This window comes from Budorcas taxicolor, chromosome 6, assembly GCF_023091745.1.
Source record: "Budorcas taxicolor isolate Tak-1 chromosome 6, Takin1.1, whole genome shotgun sequence".
NCBI classification, from domain to species: Eukaryota; Metazoa; Chordata; class Mammalia; order Artiodactyla; family Bovidae; genus Budorcas; species Budorcas taxicolor.
Window position 1 is genome coordinate 95,186,560 of NC_068915.1, and position 24,091 is coordinate 95,210,650.

At 38.4% G+C, this 24,091-nt stretch overlaps 1 protein-coding gene and 1 non-coding gene across 2 annotated transcripts in view; both read left to right on the plus strand.

The window, feature by feature from the left end:
* CFAP299 (cilia and flagella associated protein 299) overlaps positions 1 to 24,091 on the plus strand; it is a 689,564-nt gene that overhangs the window by 174,229 nt on the left and 491,244 nt on the right. The gene's annotated exons all lie outside the window — the stretch shown is intronic.
* On the plus strand, positions 4,810 to 4,882 carry TRNAG-ACC (transfer RNA glycine (anticodon ACC)). Its single transcript has one exon. It is a non-coding gene; the product is annotated as a tRNA-Gly (tRNA).

Here is a 24,091-nt window from a genome sequence, read left to right on the forward strand (position 1 = left end):
GGTTTTGATTTGCATCTCTGATAATAAGTGATGTTGAGCATCTTTTCATGTGTTTGTTAGCCGTCTCTATGTCTTCCTTGGAGAAATGTCTGTTTAGTTCTTTGGTCTTAAAAATTAGAGCAGAAATAAATGCAAAAGAAATAAAAGAGACCATAGCAAAAATCAACAAAATCAAAAGCTGGTTCTTTGAGAAGATAAATAAAATTGACAAACCATTAGCCAGACTCATCAAGAAACAAAGGGAGAAAAATCAAATCAACAAAATTAGAAATGAAATTGGAGAGATCACAACAGACAACACACAAATACAAAGGATCATAAGAGACTATTATCAGCAACTATATGCAAATAAAATGGAAAACTTGGAAGAAATGGACAAATTCTTAGAAAAGTACAACTTTCCAAAACTGAACCAGGAAGAAATAGAAAATCTTAACAGACCCATCACAAGCATGGAAATTAAAACTGTAATCAGAAATCTTCCAACAAACAAAAGCCCAGGACCAAACGGCTTCACTGCTGAATTCTACCAAAAATTTAGAGAAGAACTAACACCTATCCTACTCAAACTCTTCCAGAAAGTTGCAGAGGAAGGTAAACTTCCCAACTCATTCTATGAGGCCACCATCACCTTAATACCAAAACCTGACTTAGATGCCACAAAAAAAGAGAAAACTACAGGCCAATATCACTGATGAATACAGGTGCAAAAATCCTTCACAAAATTCTAGCAAACAGAATCTAACAACATATTAAAAAGATCATACATCATGACCAAGTGGGCTTTTCCCGGGGATGCAAAGATTCTTCAATATCCGCAAATCAATCAATATATTAATTTTAAGAATTATTTCAGACTCAAGAATCCTTTATTAGAAATACACTTAAATAATTGTGAATCAAGTTGGACAATCAATCTATAAACATTCTATGAAACCATTTGTAGCTGATAGTGTTTTAAAGTATTTTCCCCTCTTCTTCTGCAGATTTTTGGTGGATCTTGGTCCATCAGCTACTCAGTATGCTAGGGAAGTCTTTGTTCATTTCTCCAGAGAAGAGAATACTCAGAAAAATTCTGAGGGTCAAGGGAAAAGCAAGAGAATGTTTTGGTTCAAGAGTGTGTAGGGATGAGGATGAGGAGAAATTCAAAAGAGAGTTGATAATGGTTTTGATTCAGTCTTGGGGATCCCAGAGAAAATAGCTTATGGTGAAATATGTCAGATTTGTGATCTTCAAAGATTTAGCTTCAAGGTCAGGGACCAGACTTGATCACTCAGGGTTCTTGTGTGACAGTTTTATACACTGAAAAGAAACTGAGAAGGCTTCTGACATAGACACATTTCTACAGCATCAGTTAAGTTCAGTTGCTCAGTCATGTCTGACTCTTTGAGACCCCATGAATCGCAGCACGCCAGGCCTCCCTGTCCATCACCAACTCCCGGAGTTTACCCAAACTCATGTCCATCAAGTCAGTGATGCCATCCAGCCATCTCATCCTCTGTCATCCCCTTCTCCTACCCCCAATCCCTCCCAGCATCAGGGTCTTTTCCAATGAGTCAGCTCTTCACATCAGGTGGCCAAAGTATTGGAGTTTCAGCTTCAGCATCAGTCCTTCCAATGAACACCCAGGACTGATTTCTTTTAGGATGGACTGGTTGGATCTCCTTGCAGTCCAAGGGACTCTCAAGAGTCTTCTCCAACACCACAGTTCAAAAGCATCAATTCTTCGGCACTCACTTTTCTTCACAGTCCAACTCTCACATCCATACATGACCACTGGAGAAACCATAGCCTTGACTAGATGGACCTTTGTTGGCAAAGTAATGTCTCTGCTTTTGAATATGCTATCTAGGTTGGTTATAACTTTCCTTCCAAGGAGTAAGCGTCTTTTAATTTCATGGCTGCAATCACCATCTGCAGTGATTTTGGAGCACAGAAAAATAAAGTCTGACACTATTTCCACTGTTTCCCCATCTATTTTCCATGAAGTGATGAGACCAGATGCCATGATCTTAGTTTTCTGAATGTTGAGCTTTAAGCCAACTTTTTCACTCTCCTCTTTCACTTTCATCAAGAGGCTTTTTAGTTCCTCTTCACTTTCTGCCATAAGGGTGGTGTCATCTGCATATCTGAGGTTATTGATATTTCTCCAATCTTGATTCCAGCTTGGGAGTCTTAACTGTGACTGTGTCTTAAGGTAACAAGATTAGTCAGAAGGTTCTTGTTAAGAAGGAGAAACATGTCCTTGAGCAAGATACATTGTTGTTATATAATCATTAGTACAGAAAAGAGTGATTGAAGTGAACTGAACAGAGCTTAAGGAAAAACATACCCTTGAGCAAGATAAGTTGTTTCGTTGTGTAATCATTAGCTCTGGGCTTAAGAAAGTTAGTCTTAAAGACTGTTGTCATAACAACTCAGAGTTCAAGAAAAAAAAACCTCTTATGTAACTAAAGCAAAGTTATGTAGAAAAACATTTGCCCCTGTCTCCTCCTTGAAAGCCCAGGAATCCTTTCTTCCCCTCCCCCTCCTCCTCCCCCTCCCCCTCCCTCTCCTACTCTCCCTCCTCCTCCTCCTCATTGGGGACTCAGGAGTGCTTATCAACCTACCTAAGAATTAACTCTCTCACTGACTACCTCTCTCTAGTAGTTGAGCCCCAGGTGAAGATCAGTAGAGATCTCAGTTGAGATCCCAGAGCAAAACAGACCTAGACCTCCTTACCCTGTGGCAGAGTCTATCTAGCATGTTGAAAGGGGTCTACCTCAGGGAGCAGAGACGGCTGCATAATACCTCTAAGCAGCCTGGCCTGAGGTTGACTCATAACTTTCCCATGGACCACCATGCTCTGCAGTGACTGAAAATCTTCAGGCACACCCAAGAGGATCATGAAAATACAGGAGAGGGTTACTGGACAAGGTCTTATGGATGAGAATTAGGTCTGACAGAATTGTAACCTGACTAGACTAACTTCCGAGGATCAGACCACAGATGAGGTAAGATTCAGAAGGTGTGAGCATGGACAGATGTCGCCATGGACTGACCACCCCCAAACCCCACTGCCTATATTTTATTACTCTGTTAGACCCTTGGTGTGTAGACTCAATCCTAAGCAAAAATCCCAGAGCTTGGGTGAGTTCAGAGATTAAATTCCTAGATAAAAATAAAGGTTTTTTTTTTTTTTTTTTTCCCCTCACAACTGAATATATGGATAGAGCTCCATACCTACTTCAAATATTTCTTTTTTCAAACAAATTGAAAGGGTATGTTTTAGCTTGAATGTATCCTTAACTCAATAGATAACCCACAATCATATGATGACAGTGGAGAACTGCTTAGGTAGCTACATTTCAGGGACCATATAACTGGCATGTGGAGTACTTTATACAGCCCTGATTGGCAAAAAATAACTTTTACAAGTGTAGAATAGTGATTACCCTCACCTTCACAACATTTGAGATCTATACAAGAAGAGAATCCAGATAGTTTTCATTTATATATTCAAAAGCACTATGGGTAAATCAGTTTCTATCTGCTGTGCTGAAGAACAAGTAAAAACACCACACTCAGAGATTTCCAGGCTTCCGGATCCAACATTGATTAACTTCCAAGTTCATGGAGGATTGCCTCCTCCCCTCAATGTTTATAGATTTTCTCTGGAACACAGCTCTCCAGACACCAGAACAAGCCAAATGACAAGCTGCCAACAGAGAAATATGGGAAACAGTGGAGAGTACTTTTTAAACTGAGAACCACAAACCTTCTAGAGCCAGAGGTCGACTCTAGAAGTTTAGCCTCTCTTGAATATAAATCCTGAAAATAACATCTTGACCCCAGATGCTTCCATGATGATCTTGGTGACTAATGAAGGGAATGAAGGAAGATGTTTAAACCACAGGATATAGTGTGGTTGGAATTAGATACCTAACTATGGCTGATATAAATTAAATGTTAAACACATTTGCTCATATAGTCTAAATATGTGAAATTGTGTAATTTTTGTTTTAAACACCTTATAAAAAGTAATAGCATGGCACCCTTTATTTTTATTAGTTTATAGCATGCTGAAATATATTGTTCAATCTTGAATTTATGTGAAAGCATTTTAGAAAAAGCTTGGGTAGAGGAGGTGGAATTAAATGTAAGCGTTTATTGACAATAGGACTGCATACTGAGGAAACAAAGTTTTAAGCTGTATTTGCTTTTACATGAAGTAGGTCTTACTTGGAATGAAAGCTGAATAAATAAAAAAATCCTTGTTATTTTCATGTGTGAATGTGGCTTGTAGTCAAAAATATATTGTTATATACACTCATAGCAATTTTCCTTAGTCAGACCTTCAATCTTGACCTTTAAGTATGAATATTAGAACTCTATATTATGATCTTATAAAGTTGCCTATTTCTGAAAAAAAATTGTAACTAGCAACAAAATTTATCAGGTCATAAATAACTTGAAGAACATTACACATTAGGGATATATCATTATTATTTCTGCACATAGAATTGACTATTATAGATGTTAGTATTAACAAATCAGCACCAAAAAATAGCCATATATTTCATTGAGATGAGTAATGATGACACTATCTAGAAAAAATCATGAATTTATCACAAAACTTATTCCCTGATCGCCCTTTGTCCTGCTTCTAGAAACTACTTTTAAAAATTATGGTTGGAACTTATATCTCATCTCCTTCAAGATTCTGTTGTTCCTCATTGTTCACAGATTCCTCACCTCCAGAGCCAGCTCCCTGGGGAGTGACCTGCCTGGTTGCAGAGTCCTACATTTAGAAGGGCCCCTCAGGGGACCTCCCCCGTGGTCCAGTGGTGAAGACTCCACACTACCACTGCAGGGGGCCCAGGTTCAATCCCTGGCTGGGGAACTAAGATCCCACATGCACATGGCCAAATAGGGGCTGGGAAAGAAGAAGGGCTGCTTGCTTGGTTTAAAGCTCTGTAATAATTTTGAACAACATGCTCCACATTTCATTTTCTACTTGGTCTCATAAATTATGTGGGAATCCTTCTCCTGCTGCTCCAAACAGAATTTTTTCTCCTCTTTGTCATTACACTTTTTTTGTACCTGTCTGAACTATCATACCAAGTTACACTGTAGCTTGATTATCATCTACTTTCTCAGACAGTTGTAGTAGATGCTCTTGGTAGTCAGTTCTCTTTTATCAGCCAGCGTACTCATCTCCTAGATACTGTGAGTACTAGCTTTCTCCAGAGAATTGTGCTGCTCCAGAGATGCAGCAGGCCCTCTGCCTTAAGGTGAAACTGCTCTGCCATGCCTTGTATGTTGCACAGCTCCTTGTGGTCTCCCTTAGGATCAGCTAAAGTCTAAAGTAAACTTTAGCTGAGCCCACAGTCTTGCTTTGGTTTATCCTCTAACTTATCCTCTTTCCCTCACTGCTCTTCTCCTCTGAGAATTCCCTTAATGGTACAGAAGTATCCGAATCCCTGTCTCAGGCTCTGCTGCTAGGGCTTCCTGTCTAAGCCATCCACGGATTAGGACAGGGACCATTTGTTGCTTATGTCTTCATCTCCACCACCTTGTACATTTCTTGGCACATTATAGATACCTTATGATGTTTGAATGAAAGACCTTTCTAAGGATGGTTTATTGGAGTGGTAAATTTCTTCCAGCTTAGTATTGTTCAAGATGTATTTGGAGGATATAAAATAACTTCCTTCACAGATACATGCTTTCCTCTAGCTTCATGGTATGGTCCTTCCAGTAAGAACGTCAGCCCTAGATCATCTCTGACTCCTATATTTTAAAATGTTTATCTCTTTGATTGCCTATTTTAAACTCAGCTTCTTTGGAAATGTTTTGAATTCATAGAGTATTAGAATGAGAGAAGACTTAGGGAATATCCGAAAGGGAAACGATAAAAGAAAAATTCTTCGAGGTTCAGGAAGTAGGAAGGAAAGAAACAATGAAAAGATCAGAGGTATGGTTACATACACTGGACTGTCCTTTTCCTGTTGAGCTGTATAAATCTTGTTTTGATGATTGTAACAAAATATATGATCAGATGTAATCATCTGGTACACAAGACAATGATATTTACAGGTGAGGAAAGTAAAGGGACTTGAAGAGAGATGTTCACAGTTAAATGGAAGTGGTAAAAATGTTGATACCAGTAAATTACTATGTCACATGTGTCTACTGTAATTCTCTGAGTAATATTATGAAAACTATGCAAAGAGATAGAGTCAAAAACACTGTAAATCAATCAAGTTGGAATCCTAAAATATATTCAGTTAACCCACAGGAAAGCAGGAAAAGAGAAACAAAAGAATGAATTTCAGGAGAAAGAAACAGAAAAATAATAAAATGGAAGTCTTAAGTTCTAGAGCATTAACAGCTCAGTGATACCACTCAAAATATACCAATTAAGACACAGATTGGCAGAATGAATTAAAAAAAAATACAACCAGATGTTCTTTGCAAGAGATTCACTTCAAATTCAAGGACATAGTTAGGTTGAAAATAAAGGACTGAAAAAAGTATACATGAAAATACTAATTAAAAAATCAAGAGTGACATACTAATATCTGGCAAATACCAGGGCCAATAAAATTATTAGGAGCAAAGAGCATTGATAAAAGGATGAATTTATGAAAAAGACAAAGTGATCCTAAATATTTATACACCAAACAGTAAAGCTTCAAAATTTAAGAAGCAAAACCTGAAACAAGAATTAGACTGATCTGCAATTATAGTGGGTGTCTTCAACACCATTCCCTTGGTAACAGAACTACTAGATAAAGTCAGCAAGTGTAAGAAAGATTTATGTATTGAAACCAATATCTAATTGACATATATAAAACACTCCACTCAACAAATAAAGAACAACTGCCTATGGGACATTCAGATAAATAGAATAATTCCTGGGTCATAAAACAAACCTCAGCAAATTTAAAAGAATTGAATTCACACATAGAGTGTTCTCTGAGCATCATGTAATGAAACTAGAAATCAGTAACAGAAAGATGACAGAAATATCTCTAAACATGTGGAAATTAAATTATACACTTCTAAATAATCCATGGATCAAAGAGAAAGGCTAAAAGGAAAGAGAAAAAAATTTATAGAACTGAATGAAAATGAAAATACAATATTAAAATAAATTGAAGTGTCATGTGGAGGGAAATTTATAATTTATAAATTGTTTATAATTGACAGCTTCCATTGGAAATGTGGTAAGGCCTTAAATAATCTGAGTTCTTATCTCAGAAAGTAGAAAAAAAGAGCCAGATAACCCAAAACAAAGAAATCCAAAGCAAAAGGAAGGAAATAATAAAGATTATTGTAGAAACAATGACATAGTAAAGTAGGAAAACAATAGAGCAAATAAACGGAAACAAAAAATCCATAAAAGTAATAAACTTCTAATAAAACAAAAAATAAAAGAGATAAGAATGAAACAGACAATATCAGAAATAGATATTACTTCAAATTCTTCAGCCATTAAAAATTAATAAATGAATAATCTGAACAACTTTAATATATTGTATGATATAGAAGAAAGTAGCCAATTCCTTGAAAACCACAAACTATCAAATTTCAACCAAGATGAAGAAAATAATTTCAATAGCCCTTTAACAGTTAGGAAAGTTGAATTCATAATAAAAAACTACTGAAAAATATCACCAGATCCAGATAATTTCAGGAGAGATTTCTAGTAAGCCTTCAAAAAGAATTAACAGCTATTTTAAAGTCTCTTTTATAAAATAAATGAGATGGGAATACTTCCCTACTCATTTTAGGAGGCCAGTATTATCCTGACAGTAAAGCCAGAAAAAGATAATAATGGAAATAAGACAACATGAAGAAAGGTATCTCAGATAAATTCAGACTCAAAATTTGTCAGCAAAATATGAACAAACTGAATTCAACACTGTACAAAGATAATTAGTGGAATTTATTCCAGGTATGCAAGGCTTGTTCAGTTTTCAGAATCATCCAGTGTCATTCACCCTATCAACAACTTAAAGAAGAAAAATCATATGATCATATCAATTGACACAGAGAAAACATTACAATAAAATTCAACATCATTTTATGATAAAATTCTTAGGTTAGAAATAGGATCCATTTAACGAGTGACTTCACTTTCACTTTTCACTTTCATGCATTGGAGAAGGGAATGGCAACCCACTCCAGTGTTCTTGCCTGGAGAATCCCAGGGACGGGGGAGCCTGGTGGGCTGCCGTCTATGGGGTCACACAGAGTCGGACATGACTGAAGTGACTTAGCAGCAGCAGCAGCAACAAAGCATGTATGCTGGAAATTTTTTAATATGCTTATGAAAGAAATCAAAGATCTAAATAAATGAAAAGGTACTGTTGGGTTCATGGATTGGGAGCTCAGCATAATAAAAATGTCATTTCCCTCCTACCTGATCTACAAGTAGAATGAAATTCATGTAAAGTTTCATCAAGGTTTTTTTTTTTTTTTTTTTTTTTTTTTTGTAGAGGTAAAAAAGCATATTCTAAAATTTGTATGTAAGGCACAGAAGTAGAATAGCTGAAATAATCTTGACAAAGAATAATAAAGTAAAAGGGATTGATGTTTATACACTACTGATACTATGTTTAAAATAGATAACTAATGAGAACCTACTATATAGTACAGGGAACTCTACTCAATTCTCTGTGGTGACCTAAATGGGAAAAAAGTCAATAAGAGAAAGGATATATGTATACGTACGACTAATTCACTTTGCTATACAGCAGAAACTAACACAGCATTGTAAAGCATCTATATTCCAATAAAAATGAAAAAGAAATAAAGTTGGAGGAATCACTCTACCTGATACTGTTTACTACATTCTACCCCTTAGTGTTTACTGTGCAGATTCAGCAGTAAAGACGGTGTGCTATTGGTAGAGGGATACATTAGTCAGAATAAAGAGCCCAGAAGAAGATGCACACAAATATGCTCAACTGATTTTTTAAGAAAAATTCAAAAAAGTTTAGTGAAGTAAGGATTGTTGTTCAGTCTCTAAGTCGTGTCCAACTCTTTGCAACCCCATGAACTGCAGCGCCAGGCTTCCCTGTCTATCTCTATGTCTTGGAGTTTGCTCAAATTCATGCCCATTGAGTCAGTGATGCCATTCAACCATCTTATCCTCTGTCACCCTCTTCTTCTCCTGCCTTCAATCTTTCCCAGCACCAGGATCTCTTCCAGTAAATTGGCTCTTCACATCAGGCAGCCAAAGTATTGGAGCTTCAGCTTCAGCACTAGTCCATCCAATGAATATTCAGGGTTGATCTCCTTTAGGATTGACTGGTTTGCGAATTGACTGGTTTGATCTCTCTGCTGTCCAAGGGACTCCCAAGAGTCTTCACCAGCACCACAATTTGAAAGCATCAATTCTTTGGTTCTCAACCTTCTTTATGGTCCAACTCTCATATCAGTACATGACTACTAGAAAAACCATACCTTTGATTATATGGATGTTTGTTGGCAAAGTAATGTGTTTGCTTTTCAGTACACCATCTAGGTTTGTCATAGCTTTTCTTCCAAGAAGCCAGCATCTTTCAATTTCATGGCTGCAGTTACTGTCTGCAGTGATTTTGCAGCCTAAGAATATAAAATCTGTCACTGTTTCCACTTTCCCCCCATCTATTTGCCATGAAGTGATGGGATGGCATGCCATGATTTTAGTTTTTTGAACGTTGAGTTTTAAGTCAGCTTAAAGTAAGAATAGCCTTTTCAACAACTGGTGTTGGAATGATTGGAAATCCATAGATAAAAGAAGAAGGAGGATGAGGAAGAGAGGGAGAAGGAGAAATAAGAGAAGCAGAAGGGGAGTATCTAAACTTAAATCTCACACCTTGTGTAAAAACTAACTCAAACTATAGCACAGAATTAAATACAAAATATAAAAATATACAACTTTTAGCAAAACAGTTTAGAAAATATTCAGCCCCTAGAGCTATTCAGATGTTCTTAGATGTGGTACAAATAGCATGATCCATAAGAAGAAAACTGAATAAATTGGATTTCATCAAAATTTTAAGTTTTGCCATGCGAAAGTCCATGTGAAAAGGATGAAAAAAACTGCAGATTGGGGGAAAATATTTGCAGGCTATTTATCCAACAAAAGGCTAAAATATAGAGTATATTAAGAACTCTGGAAATACAACAGTAAAAAAAAAACAAAACAGAAAATGGAAAAAGGACATGAAGAGGCATTTCAGTGTAAAGGAAATACAGATGGCAAATAAGCACATGGAAATATGTTCAACATCAAAAAAGCACAAATTAAAACCTCAATGAGGCATTCCTGCACATCTATCAGAAGGGAAAAAATGAAAAAAAATAGTAACAATACCAAGTGCTTGAGAGGATGTGGAGAAACTGGATCTGTTACAGGTGGGAATGTAAAATGCTGCAGCCTCTTTGGAAAACAAATTGGCAGTTTGTTATAAAACTAAACATGCAATTTCCATATGACCCATTAATTGTCCTCCTAGGCATTTATCCTAGAGAAGTGAAAACTTATAGTCACCTAAACTCCTGTAAAGTTCATAGCAGCATTCCTTGGAGTAGCCCAAAATTGAAATAAGCCCCAGTGCTCTTCAGTAGATAAGTGATTAAACAAACTATCATGTGTATATACCATCGAGTACTGCTGCTGCTGCTGCTGCAAAGTCGCTTCAGTCATGTCCGACTCTGTGTGACCCTGTAGACGGAAGCCCACCAGGCTCCCCCATCCCTGGGATCCTCCAGGCAAGAACACTGGAGTGGGTTGCCATTTCCTTCTCCAATGCATGAAAGTGAAAAGTGAAAGTGAAGTTGCTCAGTCGCGTCCAATTTTTAGCGACCCCATGGATTGCACCCTACCAGGCTCCTCCGTCCATGGGATTTTCCAGGCAAGAGTACTGGAGTGGAGCGACATTGCCTTCTCCGACCATGGAGTACTACTCAGGAATAAAAAGAAAGGACCTGATTCAGATAGCAAATTGGGTGAATATCTAGGTAATTATGCTAAGTGAAAAACAGCCAGTCACCAAAGGTTACATACCTTGGTTCCATTTGTAGAACATTTTTAGAGATTGAAGTCCAGGGCCAAGATGGTGGTGCAGGCGGTGCAAGCGGTCCATCTGGAGTCGGACGCCTTCCTCGTGTGTCTCAACCACGCTGTGAGCACGGAGAAGGAAGAGGTGATGGGGCTGTGCATTGGGGAGGCTGACACCGTCAGAACTGTTCACATTCATTCTGTCATCATCCTGCAACGTTCCGATAAGAGGAAGGAGGATCGCGTAGAAATTTCTCCAGAGCAGCTGTCGGCGGCCTCAACAGAGGCAGAGAGGTTGGCTGAACTGACGGATTGCCCCATGAGAGTTGTGAGTTGGTATCACTCCCATCCCCATATAACTGTTTGGCCTTCACATGTTGATGTCCGCACACAAGCCATGTACCAGATGATGGATCAAGGCTTTGTAGGACTTATATTTTCCTGCTTCATCGAAGATAAAAATACAGACCAGTCTGGGTATTCTATACTGGCTTTCAATCCATACAGGCCCAAAAGAGCTCAGACTATGAGAGAATTGAAATCCCAATTCATATTGCACCTCACGTAACCGTTGGGAAAGTATGCCTTGAGTCAGCAGTTGAGCTGCCCAAGATCCTGTGCCAAGAAGAACAAGATGGGTATAGGAGGATCCACAGCCTTACACATCTGGACTCAGTAACCAAGATCCATAATGGCTCAGTATTTAACAAGAATCTGTGCAGTCAGATGTCAGCGGTCAGCAGACCTCTACTGCAGTGAGTGGTTGGAGGACAGACTGGAGCAAAACCAGCAGCGTGTGCAGGAGCTGCAATGAGAAAAGGAAGAGCTTCTGCAAGAACTTTCTTCTCTAGAATAAAGCAGGAGACAGAACGGGGAAGGATGAAAATATCCAGGAATAAAATTAATTAGGCTAAATCCGTTTTGAAGAAGAAAAAATGGGGGGACTCACTTTACCTGACTTCAAGATTTACTATAAAGCTGCAGTGATCAAGACAGCCCAACCGATTTTGACAAAGGTACAGAAGGAATTCAACGGAGGAAGGACAGTCTTTTCAACAAATCATGTTGGTGCAGTTGGCAAAGAAAAGGAACTTTGACCTAAACTGTATACAATATACAAATTTGAAAATGTATCATGATGTTGGGTGTAAGATGTAAAACTGTAAAACCTTTAGGGAAAAAAAAAAATCATAGAAAAATCTTTAGGATCTTGGGCTAGGCAACAAGCTCTTGGCCTTCACTCCAAAAGCACAGTCTTAAAAGGAAAAAGTTGATACACTGGACTTTATCAAAAGGAAAAACTTCTGCTCTGCAAACAATTTAAGAGGAAGATGTTATTGACAGAAATCACTTGCAAACCATTTATCGCATTGAATCTGGAATATATTGTATAAAGTCAAGAGGAAAAAATAATACAATTAGAAAATGAGCGGAAGACATGAATAGACATAGCACTGAAGAGGGAATGTTGATGGCAAGCAAGCAGAGGAGAAAATCTTATTAGTAATCAGGGGATGCAAATTCAAACCACAAGGAATTATGACTATGTACTTATCAGAATGGCTAAAGAAAATAACAATGAAAATGGGGACTTCCTGGCAGTTCAGTGGTTGAGACTCTGCCTTTCAGTGCCGGGGGCATGGGTTTGATCCCTAGTTGGGGAACTAAGATCCCACATGCCTCAGGGTGTGGCCAGATTTTTTTTTAAATAGTGAAAATAGCAGATGCTGTTGAGCATACAAATTGGAGATCTCATACTTTGCTGAATGGAATGTAAAATGGTAAGCCACTCTGAAAAAAAGAGTTTGGGAACTTCAAATAAACTTAAACATGAAAGTGAAAGCGTTAGGTGCTCAGTCATGTCTGACTCTTTGGACCCCATGGACTGTAGCCTGCCAGGCTCCTCTGTCCATAGGGATTCTCCAGGCAGGAATACTGCAGTGGGTTGCCATTCCCTTCTCCAGGGGATTTTCCTGACCCAGCAATTGAAAGTTAAACATACATGTACTTTATTACCCAGCAACTGTTTTTCTGGACATCTATCCCAAAGAAATGAAAGCCTATTTTTGGCACAAAAACTTCTATACAGATGTTATTAGCACTTTCATTTGTAATAGCCCCAAATGAAACAACCCAGATGTCCTGCAGTTGAATGTGCAGTTAAACCAACCATGCACACCATGGGATACTACACTGCAATGTAAAGAAACAGAATATTGATACATACAACTTGGATGGACCTGAAGTGTATTATGATGAATGAAAAAAGTCTCAACAAGTCACCTACTGTATGACCACATTTGTATAACATTCTAAATGCTTGAAATGAAAAAATTATAGAAATGAACAACAGATTAATGGTTGCCAGGGATAGGGACTGGAGGGGGTATGAGATATGGGTGATTATAAAGGGTAACAACACAAGCAGTTCCTTTGTGCTGATGAAACAGTTCTATTTCTTGATTGTGGTGCTGATTACATGAATGTATATCTGCGCTAAAACTATGTGAAAGGGAAGTCGCTTAGTCGTGTCCGACTCTTTGCGACCCCATGGACTTTAGCCCACCAGGCGCCTCCATCCATGGGATTCTCCAGGCAAGAGTACTGGAGTGGGTTGCCATTTCCTTCTCCAGGGGATCTTCCCTACCCAGGGGTCGAACCCAGGTCTCCCACATTGTAGGCAGATGCTTTACCAAAAACTATATAGAGCTACACAAAAAACCCCACAAATGAGTGCGTGTAAAATCTGGTGAAATCAAATAAGGTCTATCAGTCTAGTCAGCAGTACTGTACCATTGTCAGTATGTTGGTTTTGAAGTTGGACTATAAAAATGTGTAAGATCTTACCACTGGGGGAAACTGGGACTCCCTTACTATTTTTGCACCTTCCTGTTAATCTGTAATTATTGCAAAATAAAGAGTTGTAAGTCAAAATTGAAGTCCAGTTGATGTACAATATTATATGTTACAACTGTATAATATATGATTCAAAAATCTTAAGGTTATATTTCATTTATAGTTATTATAAAATATTGGCTATAATAGTTTGACCCTCTTAATCCCCAGCCCCTATATTGCTGCTCTGCGTTCACTCTCCCCACTGGTAACCAATGGCTTATTCTTTCTATCTGTAAGTCTGCTCCTTTTTTGATCTAGTCTGCTTGATTTTTGTTTTCAGTTATAGTGACTATTAAAAAAAAAAAGGAGCAGACTTCCAGATAGTTTTTGTTTCCTTTAGATTCTACTTATAAGTGACATCATACAGATTGTGTTTTTCTCTGTCTGACTTGTTTCACTCAGCATGTTCTGTGCTTAGTTGCTCAGTGGTCCGACTCTTTGCAACATGGGGTAGACTGTAGCCCATTAGGCTCCTTTCCATGTGGATTCTCCAGGCAAGAATTTTGGAGTGGGTTACAATGCTCTCCTCCAGGGGATCTTCCAGACCCAGGAATCGAATAGGGGTCTCCTGCATTGAAGGCAGATTCTTTACCAGCTGACCTACCAGGGAAGCCCTCATTCAGCATCAGTCAGTTCAGTTCAGTTCAGTCACTCAGTCGTGTCCGACTCTTTGCGACCCCATGAATTGCAGCACGCCAGGCTCCTTGTCCATCACCAACTCCTGGAGTTCACCCAAACTCACGTCCATCGAGTCGGTGATGCCATCCAGCCACCTCATCTTCCGTCGTCCCCTTCTCCTCCTGCCCTCAATCCCTCCCAGCATCAGAGTCTTTTCCAGTGAGTCAACTCTTTGCATGAGGTGGCCAAAGTACTGGAGTTTCAGCTTTAGTATCATTCCTTCCAAAGAACACCCAGGAATGATATCCTTCAGAATGGACTGGTTGGATCTCCTTGCAGTCCAAGGGACTCTCAAGAGTCTTCTCCAACACCACAGTTCAAAGGCATCAATTCTTCGGAGCTCAGCTTTCTTCACAGTCCAACTCTCACATCCATACATGACTACTCGAAAAACAACCTTGACTAGACAGATCTTTGTTGGCAAAGTAACGTCTCTGCTTCTGAATATGCTATCTGTGTTGGTCATAACTTTCCTTCCAAGGAGTAAGCGTCTTTTAATTTCATGGCTGCAGTCACCATCTGCAGTGATTTTGGAGCACAGAAAAATAAAGTCTGACACTGTTTCCACCATTTCCCCATCTATTTCCCATGAAGTGATGGGACCAGATGCCATGATCTTTGTTTCTGAATGTTGAGCTTTAAGCCAACTTTTTCACTCTCCTCTTTCACTTTCATCAGGAGGCTTTTGAGTTCCTCTTCACGTTCTGCCATAAGGGTGGTGTCATCTGCATATCTGAGGTTATTGATATTTCTCCTGGCAGTCTTGATTCCAGCTTGTGCTTCTTCCAGCCCAGTGTGTCTCGTGATGTACTCTGCATATAAGTTAAATAAGCAGGGTGACAATATACAGCCTTGAACTACTCCTTTTCTTTTTTGGAACCAGTCTGTTGTTCCATGTCCAGTTCTAACTGTTGCTGACTGACCTGCATACAGGTTTCTCAAGAGGCCAGTCAGGTGGTCTGGTATTCCCATCTCTTTCAGAATTTTCCACAGTTTATTGTGATCCACACAGTCAAAGGCTTTAGCATAGTTAATAAATCAGAAATAGATGTTTTTCTGAAACTCTCTTGCTTTTTCAGTTCAGTTCAGTTCAGTCACTCAGTCGTGTCTGACTCTTTGTGACCCCATGAATCACAGCACACCAGGCCTCCCTGTCCATCACCAACTCCCAGAGTTCACTCAGACTCATGTCCATCAAGTCAGTGATGCCATCCAGCCATCTCATCCTCTGTTGTCCCCTTCTCCTCCTGCCTCCAATCACTCCCAGCATCAGAGTCTTTTCCAATGAGTCAACTCTTAGCATGAGGTGGCCAAAGTACTGGAGTTTCAGCTTTAGCATCATTCCTTCCAAAGAAATCCCAGGGCTGATCTCCTTCAGAATGGACTGATTGGATCTCCTTGCAGTCCAAGGGACTCTCAAGAGTCTTCTCCAGCACCACAGTTCAAAAGCATCAATTCTTCGGCACTCTGCCTTCTTCACGGTCCAACTCTCACATCCATACATGACCACTGGAAAAACCATAGCCTTGACTAGATGGACCTTAGTCGGCAAAGTAATGTCTCTGCTTTTGAATATGCTATCTAGGTCTTTAATACCCTCCAAATTATACAGCAGTTTTTAAATAACAGGATTTCCCTGGTGGCTCAGATGGTAAAGCATCTGTCTACAATGTGGGAGACCTGGGTTCGATCCCTGGGTCAGGAAGATCCCCTGGAGAAGGAAATGGCAATCCACTCCAGTATTATTGCCTGGAAAATCCCATAGACAGAGGAGCCTGGTAGGCTACAGTCCATGGGGTCGTGAAGAGTCGGACACGACTGAATGACTTTACTCTCACTTTCACTTTCTTTTAAATAACAAGATTTTAGAAATGGAGGACAGATTAGTGGATATCTGAGGTTAGGAACAATGGGAAGTTGAAGGTGGAAGGGAGATGGGTGTGGTTACAGAACTGAGTTCAAGTCCCACTTCACTTATCTGTATATTATCTTGGGCAATCTCTTTGTGCTTCTCCCTAACTGTAGTAAACATACCTACCTACTTCATGAATGAGCGAGGGTAGTACATATATGAAGTTTAAAAAAAAAAGTTTTGAACTTCGGGCACATAGAAAGCATTCTATTGATGTTGGTAATTATTACTATTGACATGAAATATGGGAGATGCCCATAGCATTTGAGAATTTATGTCTGAATGCATTATAGCTATAGTCACTGCTATTTTGTAAATGACTTTTCCTGAATTGGTAAAATGATTGCATATTTTAATTTGGCTAAAATTTTCTGTGAGGGAATAAAATTTTGGTTTAATTTAATTGTAATACATTGAAGTGTTCAGAACTACTTATTCATATTTTTCCACTATAGTGAATATGACTGATGTTTTCATATCTATTTTTTTGTTAGTCAGTAGTTAGTGATAATGAAATAGGTCATTGAACAGTGCTTAGGGTGAATTTTTTTTGCCTTGAATTTATTAAAGACCAAAATCTTCAGACAAACCATATGTAGCATTTATAAAGCTACTGACCCCAGGCCCATCACATGACCTAACGATTGACTAAAGAGAGTCTTTAGGTATCTTAATAATCTGTTCAATAACTGTAGTCAAACCAAGCATAAAATAACAGGTCCTCTTCTCTTTCAAGTTGTATTAACTCAGGAATTGCCTTAATGCTATTTTCTTTTAGGATAATAGTAAGGCTCACGACACTGATGCTAAGATTTCATATGAAAAACTGAGAAACTCATAGAGGCCTGGAAGTTGATTTTTCAAAATTATAAAGTTTTAATGATTGACAGTTTTAATTATTAACATTTATTATATATATATATATATATATATATATATATATACACACATGCACACACACACATATATATATATATATATTTTTTGGAGAGCATCCCTCCTGCCCTGTTTCAGTTTTTTCAGGACCTCAGACAATGAAACTGTTCATCTGTAACTTCAAACACTTTTATATATGTGAAATCAGATTAAAATGAGGGTTAAGTACAACCACAGAAGAGGAAAATAAGAAAAAGGTCAGTTCTGCTTGGCCGTGAAGGCAGGTGCACATTGTACGCAGTATATACTAGTACCTTGGGAGTTTTTTAAAATGTAAAATAGAGCACATATTTCCCCATCAGTCATATCCCTGATTGACTACCTTGATATCTACTGATTTGAAGAAAGTGGGAGAAAGTGATGGAAGGCAATGGCACCCTACTCCAGTACTCTTGCCTGGAAAATCCCATGGATGGAGGAGACTGGTAAGCTGCAGTCCATGGGTTCGCTAAGAGTCGGACACGACTGAGTGACTTCACTTTCACTCTTCACTTTCATGCATTGGAGAAGGAAATGGCAACCCACTCCAGTGTTCTTGCCTGGAGAATCCCAGGGACGGCGGAGCCTGATGGGCTGCCGTCCATGGGGTCGCAGAGAGTCGGATATGACTGAAGTTACTTAGGAGCATACTAGGAAGAGATATGTCTTGCTAGAGAAAATTGTTGTAGTTTAGTTGCTAAGTCATATTAGACTCTTGCAACCTGATCGACCATAGTCTGCCAGGCTCCTCTGTCCATGGGATTCTCTAGGCAAGAATATTGGAGTGTGTTGCCATTTCCTTCTCCAGGGCATCTTCCTGATCCAGGGATTGAACCCGAGTCTCCTGCAGTGGCAGGCAGATTCTTTACCACTAAGCCACCTGGGAAGCCCTGAGAAAATTGTATTTAACTTACAGAGCAACATGCTTATGTAGCATGTGTGGAATACAGCTCTGAATGGCAGTGCTCAGTATAGTGACACATCTTTTAGGTCCAGATGAGGATGCAGTCCTCATGGCTTTTAGTGAATAGGCTACATGTTATATGTGTGAGCTGCCCAACAAGACAACTATAGCCATTTAGTAGGGGTTCTATAAGCTAAGAGCCCCAGTTATGCTCAAGAGGTTACGCTGCCTGGATTGAAATGCCCAGCTGTACCCAGCTGTGGGTCCTTGTGTAAGTTGCTTAACTTCTTCTTGTCTCAATATTCTCATTTGAAAATATGGAAATAATAATAGTTACCTGCTAGAGTTATTATTAGGAGTAAGTATTGCAACTCCATAGACTATAGCACACCAAGCCCTTCTGTCTGTGGGATTTCCCAGGCAAGAATACTGGAATGGGGAGCCATTCCCTTCTCCAGGGGATCTTCCCAACCCAGGGATCAAACCCAGGTCTCCTACATTGTAGGCAGATTCTTTTCTGTCTGAGCCACCAGGAAGTCCAAGATTACTATGCTGCTGCTGCTGCTGCTAAGTCACTTCAGTCATGTCCGACTCTGTGCGACCCCATAGACGGCAGCCCACCAGGTTCCACCGTCCCTGGGATTCTGCAGGCAAGAACACTGGAGTGGGTTGCCATTGCCTTCTCCAATACATGAAAATGAAAAGTGAAAGTGAAAAGTGAAAGTGAAGTCGCTCAGTCGTGTCCGACTCTTCGTGACCCCATGGACTGCAGCCTACCAGGCTCCCCTGTCTTCAGGGGATCTTCCTGACTCAAGGAATGAACAGGCGTCTTTACCATCTGAGCTTCTAGGAAAGCCCTCTTAGAGCAATGCCTAGTACTTAATAACCATTCAATAAATGGTATTTTAAATTTTGTTATTTGGAAATTTACTGATAAATTCTGTACAGAATTCAAGAAAAGAACTTGCCTACTTTTACTTCTACTTTGTAGTGATTAGTATTGTTTGTTTGTTTCAAGATTTTTTTGCCCTTTGGTACCTGTTTCCTACATCTATTGTTACATTCTTTAAAACATTTTTAGAAATATTTTTTACTCCATATAATTTTTAGATATGGTCATGTCTGGCTATACCAGGGAGGACTTTTTATTAATAATCATAACAGTAAAAATCTAATTTTTTAAATTATGTTACTTATTAACATATCTTGGAAAACAGAAAGACTGTAAATAGGAACCAGATGCTGTGAATCTTTAACATATAGCTTCAAAGTCATTGCAGGTTTTTTTAAGCTAAATACAATAAAAAATATTTAGCTCTCCAGAAAAACGCTGGAAAGATACATAAGGTAGAAAGCACACAAGTGAGGCCATATGTCCATTCGTATATCACAGTTCCACTGTTTAAATTCACTCTGAAAGCCAGCTAGTGGAAAAACAGTGCAAAACTGGTTGGTTTGTAGTTCTTATTTTTACTTAAAAAGTTGCCCATTTAAATAAAGAACATTCCATGTAATTAAAATTTTTATTAAATTCAATCAAGGAGCATTTGAAGCTACAGTTTATAAAGTACAAATTTGAAAATTCAATTTTGACTTAAATGCTAACAGATTGTAAGTAACTGTACCTTTCCCTCAACTGTACCAGTCCCAAAATAAGATATCAGAGGAGTCAAAAGTCCAAACACCAGGGACAGATTGTGTAAGTTAAAATCCGAGCTCTCATCCTTGCTGGGAAGGACAAGGAACCCTGGTGTGCTGCAATCCATGGGGTCGTGAAGAGTCGGGCACGACTGAGAGACTGAACGACAACAATCCTTGCTGGAGGCGTGACTCTGACTATCCTGTGCCTCAGTTTCCTCATCTGTGAAACCAGTTAAAATAGTACCTAGTTCATCGGGTTTCTGCAAGGATTACAGAATGTATATATTCTGTGTGTGTGTATATATATATATACACACACACATAGTGTAGAGTTGGTCCCTCAGTTGTGCTGACACTGCAACCCCACAGACTGTAGCCCTCCAGGTTTTTCTGTCCATGGGATTCTCCAGGCAAGAATGCAGGAGTGGGTTGCCATTCTCTTCTCCAGGGGATCTCTGAACCCAGAGGTTAAACCCAGGTCTCTACATTGCAGGCAGATTCTTTACCATCTGAGCTACAGAGGAATCCTGTAGCTTTACCATCTGAGCTACAGGGAAGTCCTATATATATGTATATGTATATTTACACACACACATGACTGTCTATATAATAGACACACACATTAATAAATGTTTTGTGTGTGTATATATGAGTGTGTGTGTTTATATATATGTAGATATGCATAAAATATGTATGAAAAATTTTCATGTGCCTATATTGGGCTTTCTCCTAAACCATTGTTGTTACTCCTGCTGCCTTTCCCTAGGTATGAGAGAAGAGAAATCAGACTTTTCAAAAACACCTTCTCTGGCCTAGCCTGGGAAAAATAATGAAGCAGTTGAAGTTTGTTTTTTTGTCGTATGCTTTCTCCCTTGAACTTGGGCAAACTCCAGGAGATGGTGAGAGACAGGGAGGCCTAGCATGCTGCAGTCCATGGGGTTTGCAAAGAGTTGGACACAACTTTAGCAACTGAACAACAGCCTCTCTTTCTGTACCCTTGTCTCTTTTCCAGTACTCAATACACTCTTTTTAGCTACTTTTATAAACATAATGCCTTTTAGGTGCCCACACTGGTTTTCTGAAGTCCATTTCTCTAGTGCTTTCCTTGTGTCTGCCTTATCACAAAGTGTTAAAATAACTTCTTACCCTCTTGCCCATTCCCACCAGTTCGAAACTCTTTTTTTTTTTTTAAACCTGGTCAGCACCTGGAACCACACCTATCTGTAAATACACACAAGGTGTGACGTACTGGTAGCCTTACCTGTGGCTTCTTTCCTCTGACAGAAAAAAAGAAAAAATCTGTGCCTTTGCACTGGAGTAGTGAAGTTTGAATTGTGCATTTTGATTTGTATTAGTGGGTATGAGTAGTTGGAGAGGTGGCTGACAACTTTGGGGGTGAAGCTGACTATAAAGAAAAGTAGGTAGCCTTGGTCCTCATATTTAGTGAAAATAAATGTCATGGAAAAGTAAAAACAAGACTCTAGAGACATAAGCAGTCTTTATTTAGAGTCACTGTTTTTCATTTACTTACTTAGAGTACTATTTATTTCTGTAACTGCTCCTAAGCTACTACTTAAAATTTTCTTGTGTATTTTCATAACTTTTTGAGAAGGGGATACATAAGAACACAGATGTGGGTCTTGTTTACCTGTTATATTTCCTATGGTAGATGCTAAATAAATGCATGGTGAATATAAGATATAGAAATGGACCTATTTCTGGTTTCTTTTTTGGCTTATTTGCTTCAACAGACTTTTTGTTTTTAAATAAAATTTGAATTTTTGTGAAGTCTAAATAAAAATGGATAATGAATAGAGAAATCTAAAAAACCTGTCAAGCACAGCTTCTGCATTTTTAACTCTGTTTTAAAATACACATATGCACCAATGGCAACTACATTATTCCTAGGACTAAGAGCCTTAAGGGAATGCACAAAAGATGCTAACACAGCTGCAAGTGAAACCAAAGCCCTAGCAATACAAATAGGTTTTAACCAGTTTTCCTCTCTCAGAGTGTTTCATTGACCTTCTCTGGGATAGTCAGGCCTGGGTATTTCCACAGCTCCTTTGAAGAGTACTCAGCAAATAAACTCACAACAAAAGCCATTTTAGGGGGAAGTAGTTGGGCAATAATATTTAAATCACTCGATAAATAAGTAATTTCAAGCAGCTCTAATGTAACCTTCTGATAATCACCTTTAATCCATTTTCAATTCTCAACTAATATGTTAACTAATTCCTCATTATTCAGCTGCAGAGAAATTACATTGGAGCCTTTGTGCAAACATAATCTCTGGATATCAAGACCAAGAAAGTTTAGATGTATTGGATGATTAAGTGGTATTAATATTGAGAAAAACAATGCTTTGTACTTGCCTCTATAGGATTAATTTCAATTACATCTAGTCCCACATTTGACCTTTTTAGAATTCACTTTTTCTATCTCTACATAAATAATTGATGATAATGATTAAAATAAATTATATAATAGCATGTTTTTAAAGTAATTCAGTTGAATGCATAATAGTAGCTCAAGAATATTTCCAATTGTAACCTAAGCTGGGTTCAAATTTTTTTTAATTTAAATTTATTGATTTTAATTGGAGGCTAATTACTTTCCAATATTGTATTGGTTTTGCCATACATCAACATGGATCTGCCATGGGTATACACATGCATCCTGTATCCTGCATCAAACCTGGACTGGCGATTCGTTTCACATATGATATTATACAAGTTTCAATGCCATTCTCCCAAATCATCCCACCCTCTTCCTCTACCACAGAGTCCAAAAGACTGTTCTATACATCTGTGTCTCTTTTGCTGTCTCACATACAGGGTTATCATTACCATCTTTCTAAATTCCATATATATGCGTTAATATACTGTATTGGTATTTTTCTTTCTGGCTTACTTCACTCTGTATAATCGGCTCCAGTTTCATCCACCTCATTAGAATGGATTCAAATGTATTCTTTTTAATGGCTGAATAATATTCCATTGTGTATATGTACCACAGCTTTATCCATTCATCTTCTGATGGACATCTAGGTTGCTTCCATGTCCTGGCTATTATAAACAGTGCTGCGATGAATATTGAGGTACATGTGTCTCTTTCAATTCTGGTTTCCTTGGTGTGTATTTTTCATTTAAATAAAAAAGTGTAGAAGAACTATACATTCACTCTTTGGTCCCTTGATAATAAGGAGACCACTTTCACTTTTGACTTTGTCTGGATAATCTCAGGTTGTGTCTGTTGTCCCAGCATAATAATTCATGACACTGTCTTCTATTTTCAAAAATATTGTGCTTTCACTGATAAAGCATGCTACTTATACACAGAATTTGTTTGTGATGTACTTTTATAGTCTAAAAAATTCTGGAACTTATCAGATTGTGAGTCACATATAATGGTAGCTAGTCCTAGGAAGCATCAGTTCCTCTGCTTTGTCATGCTTAGCAATGCTTCTTTATGAGACATTCCTCCAAATATTTGCCATGTTCTTTAAAATAAAAAAGTATTGCTCCTTTCTAGTATGTTTTATTCAGAACATTCAAAAATGCAAGCTTACTTTTCCCCCTAACACAGTAACATGTTAAGGTTTTCATTTCTACAGTACTTAGTAGTTTGTGTCATTTTTCAGAAGAGGAAAGATCTTTTGAAAACTATACCTTCATTAGTCAATTTCACCCTCGGGTAAACTCTTGGCTTCTGGAAATGTCACCCTGAATGTAGTATAATGTTTACTATGCAGTAGGCACCTAATAGATATTTGTTAAATGAGTGAATGAGTAGCAATGATAGTTTTCTAAATTTTAAAAATATATTACTTTATTTTAGTAAATGGCATTATTTTTCAAGTCATCCAAGCTACAATGGGAATAATAAAATTCTTATTTGAGAAATATCCAATCACTAGTATCTATATTTATTAGAATACATGACAAGAAATAATTAAATTATCCCATGTGAGATAGTAGCTGAGAAACCTTAACCCATATGTGTTTAAATATGAAGGAGGGAAAGAGATGATGTGGAGAGGAAAACTGTTGTTGTTCAGTTGCTCAGTCATGTGCGACTCTTTGAGACCCCGTGGACGGCAGCA